Source organism: Hypanus sabinus, chromosome 10 (genome assembly GCF_030144855.1).
Source record: "Hypanus sabinus isolate sHypSab1 chromosome 10, sHypSab1.hap1, whole genome shotgun sequence".
NCBI lineage: Eukaryota > Metazoa > Chordata > Chondrichthyes > Myliobatiformes > Dasyatidae > Hypanus > Hypanus sabinus.
Window position 1 is genome coordinate 94671384 of NC_082715.1, and position 25345 is coordinate 94696728.

Sequence of the window (25345 nt, forward strand, 5' to 3'; positions counted from 1 at the left end):
TCTCATGTAAACTGAGCTATTGGAACAGTATTTTGAAGGAAATGAAATAGCCAATGAGAAGCATGTGCAAGTTTTACTGAGTTCATTGGCATACAGTTTGCTTTGAAGTTTAACTACTCCAACCAAACCATCAGAAATGAGCTTTGCTTCGACTGTAAGAGTGATGCAGGAACACTAAGAACTGAAGCCATATTGATTGCAGAATGCTTTAGATTTCATAAGCAGAATCAAAAAGAAGGGGAGTCCATTTCAGCATACATGGCTGAATTGAAGAGATTGAGCATTGTCAGTTTTAGTAATGGGCAAATCATATAAATCAGTCAAAAACAGCTCCTGGTTGAAAAAAAAAGCTTACATTCAAAAGAGCAATTGAAATCACTGTTACAATATAAATCACAGACAGAGATACAATTGACTTGCAGTCAGAAATGAAAGTGAGGGTGAATGGAATTGCAACGTTTAAATGGAAACCAGCCTGGCCAAACAAATTGTGTTACCATGGTGCCAGGGGCTCACAAGCAAATGCAGATTTAAAGGTGAAACTTGCAGGAAATGCAACAAAGTAGGACAATACAAATAATATGTTAAGCAGACATAAATAAATAAACTGCACAGAGAAGAGAAAAAGCTCAAAAGTTACAGTTTCAAAGAGAGCTCTAACAGGCACACCGTTGATGAAGATCCTGTTAATGATGGGAGTGGCACAAGAATGTGTAGTCTTGAAATTGGCAGTGTGAAAATTAACAATAGGCAAAAGAACAGTCCACAGATGTCTTGAATGACAATGTGAAACACTTTAATGAGATCACAAAGATCGCTATGTGTGGTGAACTACATGTGCCTGTCTGGACACGCCCACTGCTGACTGCTCCTGTGGCTCCTCCCACAGGCCCCTGTATAAAGGCGATCTGAGGCCTGATCCTCGGCCTCAGTCTCCAGGACGTAGTATGATGGTCACTCACTTCTGGTTCCTTCTTCCAGTCAATAAAAGCCGATATCTTGCCTTACGTCTCAGAGTGAGTTATTGATGGTGCATCACTATGTTTCTCTTGGAATTGATGCATGGCAGAGGTCATATCTGCTTTCCATTTTATGGATGGAAGCCGCACTATGATTCAAGGGGTAGGTCTTCAGGCCCTGGGAGACAAGGGCACATTTGATAAGGGCACTGGTGATGCCAGGCTGCAGGAGATGCAATGTGATTGTCATCTTTTTGAATATGGTCAACCGTAACTGTGTATGATGTAAAGTTTTACAAGGGCTGAACATAAAGGAAGAAAAACAGGCTATAGATGCATTAATATTTTATCCCTCCTTTTTGAAAAGCATCACATGAAAAGGAGAAACATGAAACTATCCCTTATACAGAAACCACATGCACAGAAGTTTATTTTAAGCAATCATCTCAAAGGGTACCTGTGCCTAATACAAACTCAGTACCTACTCTTCATTCTTCCGAATCTTCTATTCAAAAGCTTAAGGTGTAGGTATCCATAAAATTAAAAATATCATAGTATAGGGAGTAAGTCTCACATATATCACTTTTCAAAGGCAAGGAAGCTTTAGAGAATCTGCTCAAGAATACATTTTTCATTAACTGATTAAATATATTCAACAAAGGAAGTACAATAGGAAATGACCTGAATAACGCTGTGAGGACTGTCAAACTGCTCCAATTCAGGTTCCAAGAGAAGAACTTTAAGAAATTTTGTATTTACCTGTTATATTCACCTTTCCTGATTCTTCCTTACTATGACTAGTTCCTGAATTTAAATGATATATCTCAATGTATGTTTAAGTTATAGAAATGTTTATCCATATTTTAACATAAAAATACACATTTCATTGTTTGGAATCTTAACTATTAAAACAGAAGAATAAAATTAAATATTTGACAATCTACCAGAGTAATCTAATCTAAACTTAGAGCTTCCTGGAAACTATTCAAGCATTATGTCTATTCAATTTAAATGAACAGAATGAAAACAGAGAATAAGAATGAATGAATTGGAAGCTGTGAGACTGATTAATTGCTTACATTGGGGATTGATATTGGGATGATCAATGGTTTGGATCATGCATAATACGTCCATAACATGAAAATAAAACAAAATTTACAGATGCTAGAAATCTAAAATAAAATAGACAATGTTGGAAATATTTGGCAGGTCAGAATGCATTTGAATTAGAATACTAGAACTAAATCTACTGGTCGAAAACCTATTGTCAAAATTTGGAAAGAGAATTAGGAAGTTGCTTTCCACTTACAGTAAATCTTTGACCTCGCTCATGCCCCTCACTACTTTGTTTCCAAATCCCTACCACCAAAAGGATCATTTTTATCATGAATGTGCAATCCTTTACACTCCATCCCATGTCAGTATGCTCTAAGAGCCTTCTGCTTCTGCTGTGTCTGTGCACAACTACATATCAATTAAATAAAGGCACACACATGGGAGATGGCTTTAACTGGCATATTCACATTGCAGCGAGACAGAGAGAGAACAATGCACATGTGTAGACAACAGCACATGTGCAGACAAAAGATCAACACTTAAAGCTAAGAGGAGGGTGTCATTGCACTAAAAGAAATACATCCGTACATTACACTTCCTCCTTCTTAATGGAGGAAGATTAATGCAACATAAAACTGTATATGTACAAAACATTCAATTTCCCTTTCATAAAGGCATATTCCAAATAAATATGCTTTCACAATAATAGTGCATAACTAACTTCAGAGTTGTAAAGGTTCTGCCTTTTGGGTGGTGCTCTGTTTCTTTCAGATTAGCTCTTCTGGATCTGTGGAGTGGCATCAGATTTGGCAGGTACCTTGTCTAAGACAACATTCTGGGTTTCTGCTGTCACGTTGCTGTCAGTGAGAGGTTAGTCAGGTGATGGTAATGTGTCTGTCTTGTTGGATGCAGTGCATTCAGGTGTGTACTTCAGTTGAGCATCCAGTATCTGGTCCACAAGACGTCTCCATGTCTGCTCTTCAACATCCACTGTGTACATCAGTGGTCCAGTTCTTGTAGCTGTCTTACCGGGTGTCCACTTGTCTTCTCAGTAATCACACGCGGGACTTCCCACACTAGGCTCCTTGCTGCCTCGCTTAGCAACTGGCTGAGCTGTTTATTCTGTACTTTCCTCAGGAGGTCTATGCAAGATCTCAGATTCTTGGCCAGGAACAGCACTGCAGGTGTTTGATTTGTCATCACATGAACAGAGTTCCAAAAGACAAAAGGAAAGTTGTGCTGTAGAGAAATATATTGCTTGCCAGGATACCAAAAAGCTCACCTGAATGGTAACTTCCGGAAAATTTGGATAAACATTTCAGCTGACCCATTTGTTGCTGGGTGGCGAGGAACTGACTTGAAATATCTGATGACATTTTTCTTCAAGAACAGTTGAAATTCTTTTGATGTGTATTGAGGTCCGTTGTCACTCAATATCTTCTGATAAACCCCTTCTGGTAAAAATAGTCCTCAGGGCAAAGCCAGTCTTTGCTGAGGTGGTTGACTTCAATGGTATAACCTCTGGCCACTTCAAGTGGGTATCCACAACAATTAGAAACATGGAGTCTATGAGCAGCCCAGCAAAGTCAATATATACTCTTTGCCATAGTAAAGGCAGCCACTCCCAGGGGTGTAACAGTGCCTGTGGGGGAGTGCATTTGGAACTTTTTGGAATACAGAACAGCTTTTGGCCAAGTCTTCAATCTGTTTATCTATTCCCTTCTCAAATACCTTCTCATTAGCATGAAGCAGCTGTGCCTATCTCTGGTTAGTGCTACCATTGGGCTGCAGTTGCCTGTTGATGCCACCTTGAGAACTTCCATTGAGTACCAGTTTAGTTAGATTTTTCTCAATCATTCACAACTGAAAAGTGCTGGCCCTCCACTTTTCAATACATATAGCTCTAATTGTTGTGTTGGCCTCCATATGTCACATTTACCTTCACTAGCTTTAGCTTGTGTATTCACATTGCAGCGAGAGAGAGAGAGAGAGAGAACAATGTGCATGTGTATACAACAGTTCAGTACATAGTGCTAAGGGAGGGGGAGGGTCATTGTTCTAAAAGAAATAGATTCATTCGTTACAGTTTCTTCCTTGAGAGAGACTGAACCAGCTTTCATTCACTAACACACTCATCCTCCTGGCTGAGCTTGATCTCACATTGAACAACTGCTCCTTCAACTCAATTCACTTTCTCCATATCAAAATTCTAGATATGGGCGCAAGAATAGACCCAGACAATGCTTGTCTAGATATATGGATCAGTCTTTGTTTTAGTCCTACCCAAGCCTATTCCCTTTTTTTTCAGCCAGAACTTCATCAATATAATGGTACTGCCTTCTTTACTCGTAGAACATAGCACAGCACTGGACAGGGTATTTGGCCCACAATATTGCGCCATTCTTGATGCAATTTATACTTAAGTGTCCTCTTCCTGTGTACAATCCATGTCACTCCATTCCCTCCATATTCATGTATCTATCTAAGCTCAACTTAAACTCCACCACACTGCATTCACCACTACCTGACTAATCCATTCCAAGCACTTAGCACTCTCTGCGAAAAAAGTTACCACCTCACGTCACCTTTAGATCTCTCCCCAAATTTTAACTTTCAAAGGATGTTTTCTGGCATTTGACATTTCTATGCTCAAGAAAAGATTCTGACTGCATACCGTCTTTTTGTTTCTAATAATTCAGAACTTGTCAATTTCATGATTATTGCTGTATATTTCCACACTACTCTTGCCTTCACATGACCAATCTCTGGCTCTTTGCTTTCTTTATCCTTTTGTCTGTTCTCTCTCTCCCCCCCCCCCCACTCCTCTCCCTATCTCCCTCTCTCCCCCTTTCCCACTCCCCCTCTACCCCCTCCCTCTCGCCCCCCTGCATTTGAATGGTCTCCCTCTTTCAATGCTGTGGGAGTGTGGAACCAGATTTCTGGGTTTTGGGCAAAGTTTAATCGATGTGGTTTGTGGATTGGTGCTCTCATGATGATGTGTTGCTGTCGCTTTTTTGATGCTATTTTGGGCTGCTTTGATCAGGGAGACTTGCAGATAACAAACTGAGTTGAACTAAATATAAAAATGCAAACACGAGGAAATCTGCAGATGCTAGAAATTCAAGCAACACACACAAAATGCTGGTGGAATGCAGCAGGCCAGGCAGCATCTATAGGGAGAAGCACTGTTGATGGTTCGGGTCGAGACGGTCTCGGCCTGAACCATTGACAGTACATCTCCCTATAGATGCTGCCTGGCCTGCTGCATTCCACCAGCATTTTGTGTGTGTTGCTTGATCTGAATATGCCTGGACTCTTACGATTTTCTGTTCTATATTCTGTTTTTTGCTCGTTTTTTGTTGCCATTTGAGCAATTTGTGTTTTTTTTTTGCCCATGGGTGTTGGTGTTGATGTTTTTCTTTGAACAAGTTCCATGGTTTTCTTCATTTTATGGCTGTCTGTGGGGAACAACTACCTCAGGATTGTATACTGCATAGGTACTTTAATAATACATGCATTTTGAATCTTTGAGTCAGTTCTTGCATTTATCTGTATGAGTCAGGAACTTGGCAGAATAATCTCCACTTGGCTGAATGAGTGTAGCTCCAATTATATACCAGAAGCTTAACATCATCCAAGAAAAATTAGCAACCTGTTTGACAGAGTACCATCGACAAAATGCATTGTCGCTCTATTCGAACAGAACCTCCCAAAATCATGTACTTTATTATCAAGAAGAACAAATATGGCAAGAATATAGAAATACCAAAACAGCAGGTTCCCTCTGGGATGCTGACTAACAACATTTTAAGGGGCATCTGGACAGGTACTTGAATGATCGAGATACAGAGCCAATCAATGTTGACAAGTGGAATTAGCATAGCTAGGTATGATAATCGGCATACACATGGTGGCCTAGAGGACCTATTTCTATGCTTATAACTCTGACTTCATGACTATCCTGACTTGGAAGTACATCATTATTCTTTCATTACCATTCTTTCTAAATCAGTCATTCCATACATGACACCATTACTGCTGTATTCAGGAAGATGGTGGTGGTGTTGTCAAAATCTGTCTTCGATGTCTTTAAAGTCATTGAGCATATCAGATACCTCCTTTTGGAAGTGTATCATACATACAAAAGATCTGGAATCAAACTAACATCTTATGATAATGTCCACTATGTACCTCATTATTCTTGACGATCCCATTCTTGACCAAATTCCTTTCAGCAGCATGTGAAAATAATATATTTTATGAACCTATGAAAGAACAAGGAGGAATAAGCCATTCAGTTGCTTGAAATTCCAAACTACTTGTGGATAACTTTTTATATGCACTGCCCCATCCATGTCCTGCTTACTTATCTAATTCTGTCTTAAAAACATTCATAAATTATCCGCCAACCTTTGTGGAATTCTAAAAGACTCATGCATAATTGAAAACAAATTTTACCTCTGATGAAAGAAAGGTAGATCTTATTTAAATAGAGTTTCATCTATGCTGGAATGTTGAATCCTATGAAATAATGCAGCAGTAGAGGTTGTGTTTATCAGAGATTGGTGAATAACAATGGAATAAATGAACAGCATGTTTTAAAAAATCATTCCCATAAGCAATGCTATGTATCCTATTGAGTGTTCTGACTGAAATTCTTTTGAAATGATATCGATAGAATGCATTTTGGAGGAAGAATATTGTGCCCTGATAATTCAATATAATCTGTTGAGTTCAAAGAGATTGGAACGAATTGCTAATCAACTCTAATTTGACATTACTGTTTTCCCAAGAGCAAAAAAAGCTGTGTTGCTATGGAACCTCATGTTCATTTGAAGTGTACATGAAGTCTTAGTTTTTTAGCTCTTTCAATGGATTGCATCTTCACTGGTGCAGTAGATCCTTTAGTACTGTATGGAAAGTTCATTTTTAATTATGTGCTTAAGACTTTGCTGAGGTGTTTCAGAATCAAAGAAAAATGCTTCCACTGAGCCAAGATTAAATTCTAAACAACTACTTGTTCATAGAACATGGAACATTGAACAGTACAGCACAGGAACAGGCCCTTCTGCCCACAATGTTGTGCCACACCAAATATATTAGTAATCAATTGGCCAACTGAACTAATTACTTATGCCTCCACAATGTCCATATCCCTTCATTTCCTTCACATGCAAGGACCCACCTGAGCATCTCTTAAAAGTCACTTATATATCTGCCTCTACCATCACCCCACCAGCACATTCCAGGCACTCACCACTCTGCGTAAAAGATTTACCTCTCACATCTCCTTTAAAATTACCCCCTCTCACCATAAATGCATTCCCTCTTTTATTAGGAATTTCAACCTGAGATAAAGATAGTGTCTGTCTACCCCCTCTATGCCTCTCTTAATCTTATAAATCTCTATCCTCTCTGCCTCCTCAGCCTCAACCCAAGTTTATACAAACTCTCTTTATAGTACATGCTCTTTAATCCAGGCAGTATCCTGATAAACCTCTTCTGCATCCTTGTTATCATGGGGTGCCCAGACTTGTATGCAACAGTCCAGATGCGGCTTAACTAGTGTTTTATAAAGCAGCAACATAACTTCCTGACCCTTGAACTCAATGCCTTGACTAATAAAGGGAAACATACCATCGGTCTTGTTAACTATCCTATCAACCTGCATCGTCACTTTTGAACTTGGGCTCCTCAACACTGATAAGGGTCTTGCCCTTAATAGTATACCACCTCTTTACATTTGACCTACCAAGGAGTAACACAACATTTGATAGTGTAAAACTCCATCTGTCATTTCTCTGCCCATATTTGCAATTAATCTAAACCCTGCTCTATTCTTTCCTAATCTTCTATGCTATCCATTACACCACCAACCTTTGCATCATCTGCAAATTTACTAACCCACACATGTACTTTTTCATCCAGGTCAAATAGCCAATTGATCCCATGTTTCATTATCTTCTGGATGAGCCTCCCCCAAGGGACCTTGTCAAGTGTCTTACTATAATCCATGTAGACAACAACCACAGCTCTACCTTCAACGATCACCCTTTTCATCTCATCAAAACACTCAATCAAGTTAGTAAGACATGACTTGCCCGCACAAAGCCATGCTGGCTCCCCCTAATTAGATTAACTTAACGTTATGTAAGAAATCTCTGCATAACCAAAACCTAAATTCAAGCACTCAGAGATAAATTAAGAACAATATAATTCAAACATATTCTAATAAAGAAAAATAAAGAATCTGAATACTGGCCAAAAAGTGAAAAGAATAAGACTATAAAGAGATTAAATGGCTTTATATGGACACAAGAAATAGAGGCAGGAATTGTGTTGTAATGGAGAGCAATGGAAAAAAGATGAGGAAAATATATTACTTCACCTAAATTTTAACTATGTACAGCAGGTGAATGTTGGGAGGATAGAAACATCAGCTGAACAACCAGTGGAGGTTATTATTCAAAAGGAGTTATAAAGAAGGCTGTATTTAAAGTTAAGATAGAAAATTCCCAAGATTTGATAGTTTACATTGAATAAACTAGTAAAAAGATAGGACAAAGCTGGTTAGGCCTTTGACAAAAAAAATTGCCTGAGTATTAGAAACTATCAAGTATAATTTTCCTCTTGAAACATAGAAAACATACAGCACAATACAGGCCCTTCAGCACACAAAGCTGTGCCAAGCATGTCTCTGTCTTAGAACTACCTAGGCTTTGCCCATATCCCTCTATTTTTCTAAGCTCCATTTTGCCATCCAGGAGTCTCTTAAAAGACCCTATTGTTTCTGCCTCCACCACCGCCGTTGGTAGCCCATTCTACGCATTCACCACACTCTGCATAAAAAATTTACCCCTGACATTTCCTCTGTACCTACTTCCAAGCACCTTAAAACTATGTCCTTTTGTGTTAGCCATTTTAGCCCTGGGGAAAAGCCTCTGACTATCCATATGATCAATGCCTCTCATTATCTTATACACCTCTATCAAGTCCCCTCTCATCCTCCGTTGCTCCAAGGAGAAAAGGCCGAGTTCACTCATTCTATTCTCATAAGGCATGCTCCCCAATCCAGGCAACATCCTTGTAAAACTCCTCTGCACCCTTTCTATGGTTTCCACATCCTTCCTGTAGTGAGGTGACCAGAATTGAGCACAGTACTCCAAGCGGGGTCTGACCAGAATCCTATATAGCTGCAACATTACTTCTTGGCTCTTTAACTCAATCCTGCAGTTGATGAAGGCCAATGCACTGTACACCTTCTTAACCACAGAGTCAACTTGCATAGCAGCTTTGAGTATCCTATGGACTCGGATCCCAAGATCCCTCTGATCCTCCACACTGCCAAGAGTCTTACCATTAATGCTATATTCTGCCATCATATTTGACCTACCAAAATGAACCACCTCACATCTATCTAGATTGAACACCATCTGTAATGCACTATCAATAACTCCAAAAGACTGGAAGTAAATACTGAAAGGCTTTTATTAGCAGTAAAACACAGCACACCCATACTGGATGAATGTGGGAGGAGCAGAGACACAATCACCTTTATCCACGGGTCTGTTGGAGGAGCTACAGGAGCAGTCAGCAGAGGGGTGTGTCCAGACAGATATACATGGTTTACCATAATCTGCCACTTCTCAGCTCAGCTTTGCATCCTGTGAATGTCCCATTGTATCCTTTGACAGTGTTCCACACTAACCACAACACCCCAACCTTTGTGTCATCAGCAAATTTACTAAACCATCCCTCCACTTCCTCATCCAGGTCACTTATAAAAATCACGAAGAGTAAGAGGACTCAGAACAGATCCCTGAGGCACTCCACTAGTCACTGGCCTTTATGCAGAATATGACCCATCTACAGCCACTCTTTGTCTTCTGTGCGCAAGCCATTTCTGGAACCAAAAAGCAATGTTCCCTTGGATCTCATGCCTCCTTACTTTCTGAATAAGACTTGCATGGGGTACCTTATCAAATGCCTTGCTAAAATCCATATACACTACATCTAAGGCTCTACCTTCATCAATGTGTGTGTGAACTCCAAAGACAAAGTGAGATCAAGGAATTATATGTTGGTTAATCTTACTTCAACCACATACAGTAAGCATATATCTGAGATAGCTTGGAGATCACCTTTGTTCATACTTATAATGTTCCCTAATGATGCTGCACCTTAGTTCATCTGCTGCTGAGCCTAATCTGTATCTTTTTTACACATACTTAACGTACTGTGCTTTGGCCTCTGACATCACGCTCCCTAAATGTGTAACCAGTCAGAACTCTGCTGCTCGGGTTTTAGCTTGCACCATGTCATACTCATTCACGTACCCTGCGTTTACCCTACATTGGCATTTCCTACACACTGACGTAAGGCTCACCAACCTGTTGCTACCTGGCTTATCCTAGTATTTCTCTTAAATAAAGGAACAACTTTCTGTTCCTTTAATCTCAACTTGGCGCCCCACAAGGCTATATCCTTAGCCCCCTACTCCACTCCTGGTACACTCATGACAGTTGGGAAGGCTGAAAGTTTCCAATTCCAAGGAGTTAACATCCACATTAGTCTGTCTTACACCAACCACATAGATGCCACTCTCCAGCACATCTACTCCCTCAGGAGGCTAAAAAAAATCAGCAGGTCTCTTTTGACCCTCACTAATTTTTATCAGTGAAGCATGGAAAGCATCCTATCCTGATCTATCATGATCAACCATGACCATAAGAAACTGCACCGATTTGTGGATACAGCTCAACAAGCAATGGAATGAACCCTCCCTTCTCTGGCCTTTGTCTACATCTCTCACTGCATTAGTAAGGTAGCAAGCATCATCATCACCTACCCCAGATACTCTGTCTTCACCCACCTCCTCATCCCATTCAAGAGAAAATATAAGAGCCTGAAAGAACGCATCTGCTAGACTCCTGCTGAAGGGTCTCAGCCCAAAACGTCGACTGTACTCTTTTCCATAGATGCTGACTGGCCTGCTGAGTTCTTCCAGCATTTTGTGTGTGTTGCTTGGATTTCCAGCACAGGCAGATTTTCTCTTGTTTGTCAAAGAAGAATAAAGTCACCTGCTTGACACTTCATGCATGCAATGAATCAATAGCTCCACTCTTTTTGAAAATGGTAACAGAAAAAATTCATGTTCAGAAAATAACTAAAAACCGCAGCATTTAAAACAAACCCATCAAAATCTAATTGTCCTGGTGTATATCTCTCTACAGTTTGAAGTAATTTGCATCATTTACTCAAATTAGGATATTATGAAATCAAATGGCACAAAGAATTCATAAACATATTGATAATGAAGCAATGAAGCCTACACAGATGATAAAGATCATTTTGACTAGTGGGATTTCACTCCATGGCTACACAATTAAATTTCCCCAGTTCATTAAAACTGAACTTTTGGTACAACTGTGACACCGTTATGATTGCTAAACGTATTTTCTTGTACTAGTTGATTAATGTTGTGACTTACACCATGTTTAATAACTGCATCTCTGAGTCTGAAGTATGCAGGTGTTTCCAATGAGTGGACAATTGCAAAGCTGTGTGACCGGACGGCATCTCAGGGCGGGTACTCAGGATATGCGTGGCACAACAAGCAGATGTGTTTACAGACATTTATAATCTCTCCTTTTCCTAGTGTAGTGTGTCTTGCTGCTTCAAAACATTCACCATTGTTCCTGTACCTAAAAAGACCAAGGTAACATGTCTGAATGACTGGGGTTCTGTTGCACTCACCTCAATAATAAACAAATGTTTTGAGAGGCTGGTCAAGGACTACATCTGCAGCATGCTGTCACCCACACTGGTCTCCCTACAAGTCGCCTACTGACATGACTAATCGGCAGATTGATTGATTGATTGATTGATTAATTAATCAATCAATCAATCAATCACTCAGTCGACAGATGCCACAGCTCTACATACCATCCTTACACATCTGGAGAAGGATGCTTATGTGAGAATGCTGTTCGGATTACAGTTCAGCATTCAACACCATAATTCCTTCCAACCTCGACAAGAAGCTCAGAGACCTCAGCCTTCACCCTGCTTTGTGTACCTGGATCCTGGACTTCCTGTCAGTCTGCCGGCATGTGGTAAGAGTGGGCTCCCTCACCTCTGTCCCTCTAACCCTCAACACGGGTGTCCCTTAGGGCTGTGTACTAAGCCCCCTCCTTTACTCTCTGTATGCCCATGACTGTGTCACCACCCGCAGCTCCAATCTGCTAATTCAATTTGTTGACGACACTAATCTTAATAATGAGGCAGTCTACAGAGAAGAAGTCATCACCCTGACACAGTGGTGTCAAGAAAACAACCTCTCTCTCAATGTTACAAAAACAAAGGAGCTGGTTGTGAACTACAGGAGGAATGGAGTCAGGCTAACCCCTATTGACCTTAATGGATCTAGAGTTGAGAGGGTGAACAGCTTTAAGTTCCTTAGCGTACACATCACTGAGAATCTCATGTGCTCTGTACATACCGGGTGTGTGGTAAAAAAGGCACAACCAGTTCCTCTTCCACATCAGACAGTTGAAGTGGTTTTGTATTTGCCTCCAGATCCTAAGAACTTTCTACTGGGGCACAATTGAGAGCATCCTGACTGGCTGCATCACTGCCTGGTATGGGAACTGTACCTCCCTCAATCGCAGGACTCTGTAGAGAGTGGTGCGGACAGCCCAGCACATCTGTAGATGTGAACTTCCCACTCTTCAGGACACTTACAAAGACAGGTGTGTAAAAAGGGCCCAAAGGGTCATTGGGGTCCTGAGTCATCCCAATCACAAACTGCTCCCACTGCTACCACCGGGAAATGGTACCACAGCATAAAAGCCAGGACCAACAGGCTCCAGGACAGCTTCTTCCACCAGGCCATCAGACTGATTCATTCATGCTGATACAATTGTATTTCTATGTTATATTGACTGTCCTGTTGTACATACTATTTATTATAAATTACTATAAATTGCACATTGCACATTTAGACAGAGACATAAATATAAAGATTTTTACTCCTCATGTATATGAAGGACATAAGTAATAAAGACACATCAATTCAATTCAATTCAATTCACTTGTTGGAACCTTTGAGGTTCAATTGTGATTCATTATTAGATATTCCATTTGAAATCATGACAACTAAACTGGACACTTTCCTGCATAATTCATGTCAGCAGGCCTGCTGTCAGGCACACCCTTCATAATATTAATATTCATGTAATGCCAAAGTTGATATGGAACAACCTAGAATGAAGTGGAAGCTTCACATTATGATTAGCTTCAGACAGATTCATCAGTAAATAGAATTTCTTGGTGTTTTTGTAATTCATACAGACATTCTGGCTCCTTCACAAAACTATTGTTTCCAACATTCAGAGTGCTTGTTCCAGTATTCAGCTGAATATATGAATGTAAGAAGCAAGAGTTGACCAGTCAGCTCCTTGAATCTGCTCCTCCATTTAATGACATCATGGCTGATTCAATCTTGGCTTCATCTATTTTTTCACTCTCTCGCTGTATTCTTTGTTTTTCTTCCAGTCTAATACTTGTGGATTTTGTCCAAAGATTTATGACTCTCTGAGAGAAATAAAGATTTGAAAAATGAACTTTGTTTCTCTTTCCATAGATGCTGCCTAATTTTTTTGATCATTTTCAGAATTTTCTGTTTTATTTCAGTTTTCCAGCACAGATTTTCTGTCCTTCCTTTATTTAGGTTTACACATCAGCATGTTTTCCAACTATATCACACAAGTGATGATACACTGGGAGCCATGCAAGTTCGTGGATAATGCCCACTGGCCTCCTGTCCTTATGAATTTCCCCCCACCGTAATATAAACATAGAGTTTGGGAGGTTAATTGGCTTAAAAAGGTGCAATGGCTTTGTGCATAAGGGGTGGTAAAATCGGATAGTTGATGAGAGTGCTGGAAGAATAAAAATTAATGTAGGATTAGTTTAAATGGGTGGCTGACTCGCTGGCCCAAAGGGCTAGTTTCCATTCTGTATGGCTCCATACCTTTATCTCCTGCGCAGGTTCATAGTTAGTGCAGATCCCTGATTGACTGCATCTCTCACCAATTACAGTGTAGGGGAAGATTGAAAGCATCGAGGTCAGTGCAGCAGGCGAGCAAGTGTTCAGCACCATCTACCAGCCTTTCACTTACTGCTGCCAGAGGAAGGTGTCTGCGTCTGGCAGTCTCTTGCACTCTGTTCCCATGGTAAGGTCCATGCGTTCAAGTCATCTCTCTCTCCCTGACATCGAAGCAAAGTTTAATCAATCTGGATCGTAGATTCAGACTCTAATTCAGGTTTATGACCTGTTCTAGTTTCTAGTTCTAGTTCTCGTCGCTCTTTTTTGTTACTACCTTTTGGTGATTTTTCAATCAGGATGGCCTGCAGATAATGAACACTGAGCTGAACTGTACTGAAATATAGATTTTATGATTTATATTCTATGTTATTGCTAATTTTTTATTGCTGTTTGTGTTTTTTGCATGTGGGTGGAGGAGGGTTTGATGTTTTTCTTTGAACAGGTTGGTTCCATGGTTCTTCTTTGTTTTGTGACTGTCTATAGGGAAGATGACTTTCAGAGTTGTATGCTGCATACATAGTTTGATAATAAATGTACTTTAAAATGTCCTTTGTGGGCTCAGCTGTATCACTCTTTGATTCTATGTAGTCAAAACAGGAGATTGAAAGAAACTTGTAACAATAAGGAAGAGATTTTTTCTTAATCTATTGGATAGTAAAAATTTGGATTTCACACCTGAAATTATATTGGGAGACAGTATAATTGACTGGCTTCAACGCAGCTTGGTATGGAAACACCAATTTCCTTGAACAGAAAATCGCACAAAATTGGTGATACAACCCAGCCCATCTCGGATAAAGCCCTCCCCACCACTGAGCACATCTACCTGAAGCATTGTCACAGGAAAGCAGCATACATCATCATGGACCCCCACTAGCCAGTACATGCTCTCTTCCTACTGCTGCCATCAGGAAGATGGTATAGGAGCCTCAGCACCTACACCACCAGGTTCAGGAACATTTATTACCCCTCAACCATCAAGCTCTTGAGCCAAAGGGAATAACTTCACTCAACTTCACTTGCCCAATCATTGAAATGTTCCAGCAATCTATTGAATCACTTTCAAAGACTCCTCATTTCATGTTATTGATATTCATTGCTTATTTACTTACTATTATTGATTCTCTCTTTTTTGTATTTGCAGAGTTTTTTTGTCTTTTACATGTTTGTTAAATGCCCAAGTTGGTGCAGTTTTTCATTGATTCTATTATAGTTATTATTCTGCTATGGATTTAATGAGTATTCCTGCAAGAAGATGAGTCTCAGGGTTGTTTATGGTGACATATAAGTACTTTGAACTTTGAAAGTATAGAGTTAGAAACCTTTATCAGGTTTCAAAGGTACTTGGGTGTATGTTTGAAGAGCTGTGATTTGCAGGGCTGCAGACTTCCTGCTGGAGGCGGATTAGACTGGACAGCAATTTTTTTATTGGAAATGGACTGTATGGATGGAAGCTCAGAGACAAGGCTCAGGACATGGACTGTATGGATGGAAATTCAGAAACAAGGCTCATCTAGTGTCATGAATCATCACACTGATACAGGTTTTGGAGTCTCCAACTGAAGAAAGATAAAATCATCCATGCCACATTACCCTAACAGAGAATTCCATAGGCATGCTGAAGATGGTATTCAGTTCTCTTCATAAGAGTTTTTTGACCCTGTTGATTTTACTATTTTCTGTTTCATGTGCTTAGTTATTTAACAACAGTGCAGAGCTGTTGCTGGCCAAAGTTCGAGAAGATACCTCAGAAGAGCAGGAAGAGTGGGAGCAGGATACATTTGCCAACACACAGCAGTCTTGGCTAATGTCAAGAGTCTGATAAAAAGCAACACTGAAGGCAAACATTCTTTATTGAGCTGCAAAGCAGCGTGGAGGACAACCTGCTTTCCCAGCCCACATTATAAATAAAGCTGAGGTTGAAAAGTATGCCACCAGCAAAACCTCATTTCTATTTGTCAAGCTTTAACCAAGTTTTCCAAAAGATTTGGCTAGGCTCTTTTGTCCATCATTAACAATATAGACTGTAGGAAATTAAGTTTGTCTTCCATTAAAATTCTTCAATCTGATTTAACTCAAACTGCAAATCTCAACATTAAGTTCTGTCTCATAAACAATCATGCAAACTACCAAATTGGAATACAACATTTAGACTTTACAGTTGCAATATTTGAACATGGAGCCTCAAAGCTACTATCTATAAAATCTTTATTTTTTTCCATAAACTCTCCAACAAATACTAACATCTTTCTTGTAATATGCTTATAATACATGCACTGCAGGCTATAAGCATTGCTATATTCACCACAATGCAACCTACCTGCAGTATTTAGAATTATGGCTCTTCACAACTAGTTAGTTTACTGAGATATAAAGAATTTATCTTGCTTTGAGATTGTGTGAAATTAACTGAGCTCCAGCGTAGCTCATGTTATTAGATTTTCTGGCACACAAAATGAGCTAATTTCATTTGATGACAGTATTAATTATCTCAACTTACTTTATACTTACAACTATGAGGCTAGCCATAGCTCCAATGCTATATTTAAGTTTGCCAATGAACCACCATATTGGAGAGGGATTGAAACTCTGGCTGAGTGATGCCACAACCACAACATCTGACTCAATGTCAGCAAGATCAAGGAGATGATTATTTACTTCAGGAGGAGGAAATGGAGATCCCTGAGCCAGTCCTCATTGGGGGATCGCAAGTGGAGAGGGTCAGCGACTTTAAATTCCTCAGTGTTATCATTTCAGAGGATCAGTCTGGGTCCAGCATGTAAGGGCCATTATGAAGAAAGCGCAGCAGCATCTCTACTTCCTTAGCAGTTTTTCGAAGATTCAGCATGTCATCTAAAACTTTGACAGATGTCTATAGATTTGCAGTGGCTAGTATAATGACTGGTTGCATCACAGCTTGGTATGGAAACACCAACGCCCTTGGATGGAAAAGCCTACAAAAAGATGAGGATAAGGCCCAGCTCATCATGGGTAAAGCCCTCCCCACCACTGAGCACATTTATACAGAGCACTGTCACATGAAAGCAGCATCTTTCAAGGAACTCCACCACATAGACTCTCTTCTCACTGCTGCCATCAGGAAAAAAGTACAGGTGCCTCAGGACCTACACCATTAGGTTCAGAAACAGTAATTACCCCTCAACTATCAGGCACTTGAAGCAGAGGGGATAACTCAACTTCACTTGCCCCATCACTGTTCTCACAATCTATGCACTCACCTCCAAAGACTCTTCATCTCATGTTCTTGCTATTTGGTGCTAGCTTATTTATTATTATTTTCAGAATCAGAGTCAGATTCAGGTTTATTATCATCAGCATATATTGTGAAATTTGTTAACTTTGCATCAACAGTACATGATAATAGAGAGAGAAAAAACTGTGAATGACAGTAAATATATATAAAATAGTTAAATGTGCAAAAATATAGGAAATTTAAAAAAGTAGTGAGTTCGTCTTCATAGGTTCAATCAACACACACAAATGCAGGAAGAACTCAGCAGACCAGGCAGCATCTATGGAAAAGAGTACAGACAACATTTCGGGCCGAGAACCTTCAGAAGGAAAAAAGCTGAGGAGTAGGTTTAAAAGGTGGGGGGAGGGGATAGGTGAAACCTGAAGGGGGGAAGATAAAGTAAAGAACTGGTAGATTGACTGTTGAAAGAAATACTGGGCTGGAGAAGGGGGAGTCTGATAGAAAAGGACAGAAGGCCATGGAAGAAAGAAAATGGGGGAGGAGCACAAGAGGAAGGTGATTGGTGGGCAAGAAGATAAGGTGAGAGAGGGAAAAGGGGATAGAGAACGTTGAAGGGGGGGGGGGGGGACATTTTTGAAATTGATGTTTGTGCTATCAGGTTGGAAGCTACCCAGATTGAATACAAGGTGTTGTTCCTCCAAGTTAAGTGTGGCCTCATCACAACAGTGGAGGAGGCCATGGATATACATATCTGAATGGGAATGGGAAGTGGAATTAAAATGGGTGGCCATTGAGAGATCCCGCTTTTTCTGGCAGACAGAGCATAGGTGCTCAGTGAAGCAGTCTCCCAATCTACGTTGGGTCTCACCAATATACACGGGGAGCACCGGACACAGTATATGACCCCAACAGCATCACAGGTGAAGTGTTGCCTCACCTGGAAGGACTGTTTAGTCCCTGAATGGTAGTGGGGGAGGAGTAATTCCTTCCCATTCCCATTCAGATATGTCTAACAATGACTTCCTCCACTGTCGCAATCAGGCCACACTTAGGTTGGAGGTACAACACCTTATATTCTGTCTGGGTAGCTTCCAACCTAATAGTATGAACATTGATTTCTCAAACTTCTGGTAATGCCAGCCCTCTTCTTCACCTTTCCCTATCCCCTTTTCCCTCTCTCACCTTATCTCCTTGCTCACCCATCACCTCCCTCTGGTGCTCCTCCCCCCCCCCCCCGCCCTTTTCTTTCTTCCATGGCCTTCTGTTCTCTTCTATCAGATTCTCCCTTCTCCAGCCCTGCACTTCTTTCACCAATCACCTTCCCAGCTTTTTACTTCATCTTCCCCCTTCAGGTTTCACCTATCATGCTGTGTTTCTCTCTCCCCTCCCCCCACCTTTTAAACCTACTCCTCAGCATTTTTTCTCCAGATATTCTGAAGGGTTTTGGCCTGAAACGTCGACTGTCATTTTTTCCACAGATGCTGCCTGGCCTGCTGAGTTCCTCCACCATTATGTGTGTGTGTTGTTCGGATCTCCAACATCTGCAGATTTTCTCTTGTTTGTTCATAGGTTCAATATCCATTTAGGAAGCAAATGGCAGAGGGGAAGATGCTGATCCTGAATCATTGAGTGTGTGCGTTTAGGCTTCTGTACCTTCTTCCTGACAGTAGCAATGAGAAGAGGGCATGTTCTGGGTGGTGGAAGCCCTTTATGACAGAGACCACCTTTCTGAGGCACTCCTTGAAGATGTTCTGGCTACATAGAACCATAAACACTGTTGTCATCTGCGTATTGGAACTCGATGTGGGAACACATGGATATCTTGTTTTTGGACTTGAGACAGTGTTGCAGCTCTTTCAGAAAACCACCTACAACAGATTCTGATAGCCTTCAACCATGCATATACGAAACTTGGACTTACCATCAATTCCAAGAAGACACAGATCATCTACCAACCGTCACCAATAAAGACACATTGGATAGAACCATCAATTCAACTTTGGTGAAATAACCCTGGAAAACATGGACCAATTTCCATATCTTGGAAGTCACCTCTCCTCCAATGTCGACCTTAATGACAAGATCCAACATCATCTTAAATGCGCTGGAACAGCTTTTGGACGTCTCTGAACAAGAGTCTTTCATGATCGTGACATCTGAACAGACACCAAAATGTTGGTGTACAAAGCAGTGGTAATCCCAATGCTCCTGTATGCATCAGAAACCAAGAAGACACAGATCATCTACGACATCTGAAGGCACTTAAAAAGTTCCATCAACGCTGTCTTCGAAACATCTTAAATATCAGCTGGGAGGATAGATGAACCAACATCAGCGTGCTAAATGAAGCAAAAACAACAAGCATTGAAGCCTACATCATCAAGAACCAACTGAGATGGAGCGGTCATGTTGTTTGGATAAAAGATGAATGTCTGCCAAAATAAATCTTCTACTCCCAGCTTAAAGAAGGCAAACGTAAAAGAGGCGGACAACAGAAGAGATTCAAAAACATCTTAAAAGCCTACATGAAGAAATGTAACACCAACATCAACAATTGGGAAACCAATGCCAAGGACAGGAAACTCTGGCAAACCATCATCCGAGAAGGAACAGCAACTTTCAAAGCCAATGGTTGTGCAGAATTAGAAGAGAAGAAAAATGCAAAGAGAGGCAGCAATAACCAAAGCCCGATCTGCCATCTGGAACTACCTGTCCTGAATGCGGAAGAACTTTCAAAGCCAAGATTGGACTCATAAGCCACTTGAGAGCCCATAAATAGATCAACAGTACGAAGTCAATCATCCTCGACCTCGAGGGATAGCCACGACGATGACGAGAACCATAGAACATTACAGCACAGAAACAGGCCTGTGCCGAACCATTTTTCTGCCTAGTCCCACTGACCTGCACCTAGACCATATCCCTCCATACACCTCTCATCCATGCACCTGTCCAAGATTTTCATAAGTGTTAAAAGTGAGCCTGCGTTCACCACTTCAAGGATACATGCACCACATCTTTAAGGATACATCTTTCTTCCCCTTCTCTTTCTTTTTGTACTTACAGTTTGTTTGTGGGTTTTTTTTTGTTTATTTTTGTTGTCCATTCTGTTGGTGTGGTCTTTCATTGATTCTATTGTGGTTTTTGTATTTACTGTGATTGCTCACAAGCTATTGAATTTCAGGTCGTATATGGTGGCATAAATGTACTTCGATAATAAATTTGAACTTTGAATACCATTTATATTATCACCAATAATAATGAGCATTGTCAAGTTCTGTGAGCTGAAAACAACCAGGATGTAGTGTCACTGTGAAACATCTGTCTAATAACATCAAGAGCCTTATAATGCCCTTGTCACCTCGTGTAATGTGGTGAAGGAAAAAATGGCTAAAGCATCATGGTAGAATTTGTCTATGAGATTGGGCTGGATAATTGATGGGTTTCCTCAATGATCAACACTGAAATGCATGTAATTCTCTTCAATGTTTTGAAAGTGCGATCACTGTGTTGCTTGCATTTAATTCAAAACAATGAGCTGATGGAAGCTGTGCCATGGCAATGGTTAAGACAGTGTGTGTCTGGTATGCATACCCATACAAAGCAAGGTCCTTGGAAGAGTAAGCTCTCCTCTGTCCAGTCTGAAGTAACAAGGACATGAGAAGACCAAACAAGATAAAGATGATAATGAAGGATTGCTAATGTGCTTGCCCTCTACCTAAGCATGGATTTTAATTATAATAACTTTCTAATTCTTAATTAGGAATATGCTCTGTGCTCTAATCAGCTGAGTTGCTGAATATGTTCTAGTGTGCCCAAGTATTCAGCTGAGTGTGTTCCCTTGGTATTCAGCCTTTTTCACTTTTTCCGAAGTGAATGCTTGGTGCCATCTGAATAATAAGAATTAGAACACACAGCAGCATTTAGTCTTTGGGGAGGAAACTGGTGAACAATTAATGAGCCACAATACTAGTAGTAGTGTATTAAGAGATGAGATTGGAGCATTGGGCTACAGTCTGAAGGAGAGATGTATACTATCCTTCAGCAAGTGAGAACCAACTTAGATGAGTGACGTCTACCTTCATATAACAGAACCTTATCACCATACCTTTTGACCCTAATGGGGCAAAGGAAAGATGAAGAGTGTACCTGCCAATGGGAAGGTACTACCGTGAAAGAAAATTGTGTATGTTGATTCAATAACACACAGCCTTCTTCACCGACCCTTGACCACCTATTGGGTAGTCCAGGACGTATGGCATCAGGCATATCCATGATTGCCTATAGAATGGAAAGGTTGCTGGTTTTTGGCCAATGTGGTACTATATCTCATCTGCAGTCACTCTCTCTATGTCCATCTATGCAAGGCCACAACTGAGGGGCTATCACAGAAACTGAAAGTTTGTAGATAATAACAGCACCATTCTGGGGACTTGCAAGACTTGCTTGTGAGGACATCAATATGCCCTTAGACATTAGAGGATAACAGCCAAGCCTTGTGACAGGACAATACCTTTAATTTCAGGATTCAAGAGAAGTGGAGATGTTTCTATTCCTGCCTTTTAATCTGGTTTTAGGGGGTACAACAAGCAGACTACAATGTCTCCTTTTATCTTGGTGTGACAAGATTTGTAGTTAAAGGAACTAATCTATCATGTACAGTATATCTCGAATCCCATATCTCACTGGTGTTAGAAACAGTACAATTCAAAAGACGACCACAAAATAAAATTTAATTTGGGAAGTAAACACTGAGTGAGATGTTAATGCAATGTAATTATTAAAAGTAAGCAATGTAATTATTTGAAAGCCATTAAGAAAGAACACTTCTCTTCCTTCTTCATTCATTAATCATTGGAACAGAAATAGGCCTTTTTTGGCTTATCTTGTTTGCACCAACCTATGCTAATCCTATTTGCCCACTTTAGGCCCATACTCTGCTATGCCTTAATTGAAGTAAATGTCCAAACATTTTTTAAGTGTTGTAACTGTGTCTGCCTCCACTACTTTCCAAGGCAACTCCATCTAGATATTCACCACCCTCTGTATAACAAAATTACTACTCAAATCTCATTTATATTTCTCACTTCTCACCTTAAACACATAGATTCTATTTCAAGACTCGACTAACTTGGAAAAAAGATGCTGACTATCTACAGTATGTCTCTTATAATTGTATAATCCTCTATAAGATTACTCATCAGCCTCGGAGAGTATGTTTCAGTGAAAATAATCCCAACATATCCAATCTCTCTTTATAACTACTGCCATTCATTCCAAGCAACATCCTGCTAAAATTTTTCTGCGTTTTCTATAGCTATGCTCTTCATGTAGTACAGTGACCAAAACTATACGCAGTTCTCTCAAGGTGGACTAACAATCTTTTGTGCTACTACTAAATGACAATACAACTTTTATATTCAATGCTTCAGTCTATGAAGGAAAGAAAACCAAGTGCTTGTTTCTCTGCCCTATCCACCTGCATTATCACTTCTAGGGAACAATGAACTTGCACTGCAAAATCCCTTTGTATGTAAATGCTCCTATGGTCCCTGCGATTTTTCTTACAAGAACTTGATCTCTCCAAAACACATTCATTCAAATTTGACTGAATTAAGTTCCATCAGCCACAACTCTACCCAACTTTCTAGCTGCACGATATCCCACCATACCCTTAGATAGCCTTCTTTGGTATCTAGAACTTTAAAGTTCAAAGTCCAAAGTACAATTTATTATCAGAGTATTGACATATCACCATATACAACCCTGAGGTTCTTTTTCCTGCGGGGATACTTAGCAAATCTATCAAACAGTAACTGTGAACAGGATTGATAAACAACAATCTGTGGAAATGCAAATATAAATAAATAGCAATAAGTAACAAGAGCATGAAATAACGAGATAAAGAGTCCTTATAGTGAAACCATTCGGTGTGGGAACACCAGTAATCGAATTAACATAGTTACCACTTTTTGTTCACGAGCCTGATGGTTGAAGGGTAGTAACAGTTCTTAAACCTTGTGGTGTGAGTCCTGAGGCACCTGAACCTTCAACCTGACGGCAGCAGCAAGAAAAAAGCATGACCTGAGTGGTGAGGATATTTGATAATGGATGCTGCTTTTCTATGTTCCATGTAGATGTGCTCAATGCAGATGTGTGTGAGGATGAGCTTCACACACTTTTGTGTCATCTGCAAACTTAGAAATCATACTTTAGTTTACAATTCACATATATATATATATATATAAAATGGTCCTAGCATCAATCCCTGTGGTATACTGTTCTGAGAATTCCAGTCTGAAAATCATCCACCCACCACTACCTTTTGCCTCCTATTATCAATCCAATTTAAAGTTGAGTTTTTACTGTCATAAGCACAGAAACATACATGCACAGATGTAATAACAAACACAACTTAAAGATTGAAAACAAAATTTCTTAAATAGTGATATTTAGCCAATGCTGGCTAACATTTGTTAATTTTACCAAGTCAAGAGTGTACCTACTCTGTATTTTAATATCTGAACTATGTTATGCATACTTTCTGTATTTGGCTTGAATAATATTCTTTGACAGAGGACATGAGAAAAATCTAGGGTAAATATTTTAAAATAGTATTTGCTTAGAAGAAATACTTATTTTCCTTCCACAACCATTAATTTGACATCAAAACACATCATATATCTTTATCTCAAAGTACTTTCAATCCAGTGATATTTTGGCCCATGTTGTCAAATGTTTGCTAATTTCAAAATGTTTGACAATCTAATTGCAGGATGAATCCCATAATATTCATAACCACATAAAAGGTCAGAGGAAATCTCATTTCATTATGTGAGTTGGTGATTAAACAGCCGACTGGTCTTTAATGAAGTTGGTGAATATTATTACCAGGTGCTCCTTGCAAACAAATTATCTCCTAGATGTTGTTTCTGTAATTAGAAATAAATTGCAGTAGGAAGTAAATTTGAAGGAAAAAGTGCAAAATGTTGAAGTGCAAGGCTGTTGATTTGAATGTATGGAGTATTTGTAGTAAGATAGATAACTTGATGGCAAACATAGAAATGGACAAGTTTGCTCAAATAGCTTTTACACAGACAGCTGTAGGATGATCAGGACTGGGAACTCAAAATTCCGGATCATTCAAGATTTCAAATGAATAGACAAAAAGGAAAGGAGGCAGCATAACTTGGTTAATTAAGGAAAGAATCCATGCTGTGTTGTATAATGATATAAATGCACGGGACTATGATGTGGGATCAATTCTGATGGCAAAATTGAACAGGGACAAAAGACATGGGTGGAAGTATTCTAAATGTGTTGCTTCTGAATTGGACAAAGCATAAATATAGATATATCAAACAATATAGGAAGTGAACTGCAATTAACGTGGGAAGTTTTAATATGTGTATTGATTGAATTAATCAGTTATAATTGTAGAAGTGGAATTTGTGGAATGAGCCAGGGATTGTTTCTGAGAGCATATGCTGCAAGGTCAACTTGGGAACAGGCTATTATGGATATAATCACATTTGATAGGGTAGGATAAATAAAAGATGAATATGACTAAGGATCTTCTAGTGAGAAGTGATCACAAAGTGATGGAATTCCAGGTACAGTTTGAAGGTTAAAACTCAGACAGAGAACCAATGTCCTCAAACGAAATAAAGTCAACTACCGTTGTATGAAAGTAAAGTCTGGAATAGACTTAGTAAGATAAGGGATTGGTCAGTGAATGAATGTGGCAGATACTTAAACAGCTGTTCATGACATTCAGCAGAAATTTATCCCAATTAAAAAGACCACCATCCAAGATTAGCAAATGAAATTAAGAAAAATATTAAACAAAAAGTAATGTACCAAGCATGTGGACCTTTATTGCGATAAGGTTGAAGATTAGGAAAAGTGAAGTATCATTATAATTGTACTGTGCAAAATATGATGCAAAGAAATACATTTATTATCAAAGAATGTATACTGTAAATTATACAACCTTGAGATTTATTT

General features: G+C 39.7%; 1 protein-coding gene across 2 annotated transcripts in view; it reads right to left on the reverse strand.

Moving 5' to 3' along the window:
• The window catches only part of LOC132400859 (glutamate receptor ionotropic, kainate 2-like), a 626396-nt gene that overhangs the window by 583390 nt on the left and 17661 nt on the right, over positions 1-25345 (reverse strand). The window contains exons 4-5 of one of the 2 annotated variants that reach the window (XM_059982331.1): positions 11506-11719; positions 6207-6280 (exon numbers count right to left, since the gene is read on the reverse strand). The gene's annotated coding sequence lies outside the window, so the exon portion shown is untranslated. The remainder of the gene's footprint in view (positions 1-6206; positions 6281-11505; positions 11720-25345) is intronic. The other variant, XM_059982332.1, reaches the window with a different exon arrangement.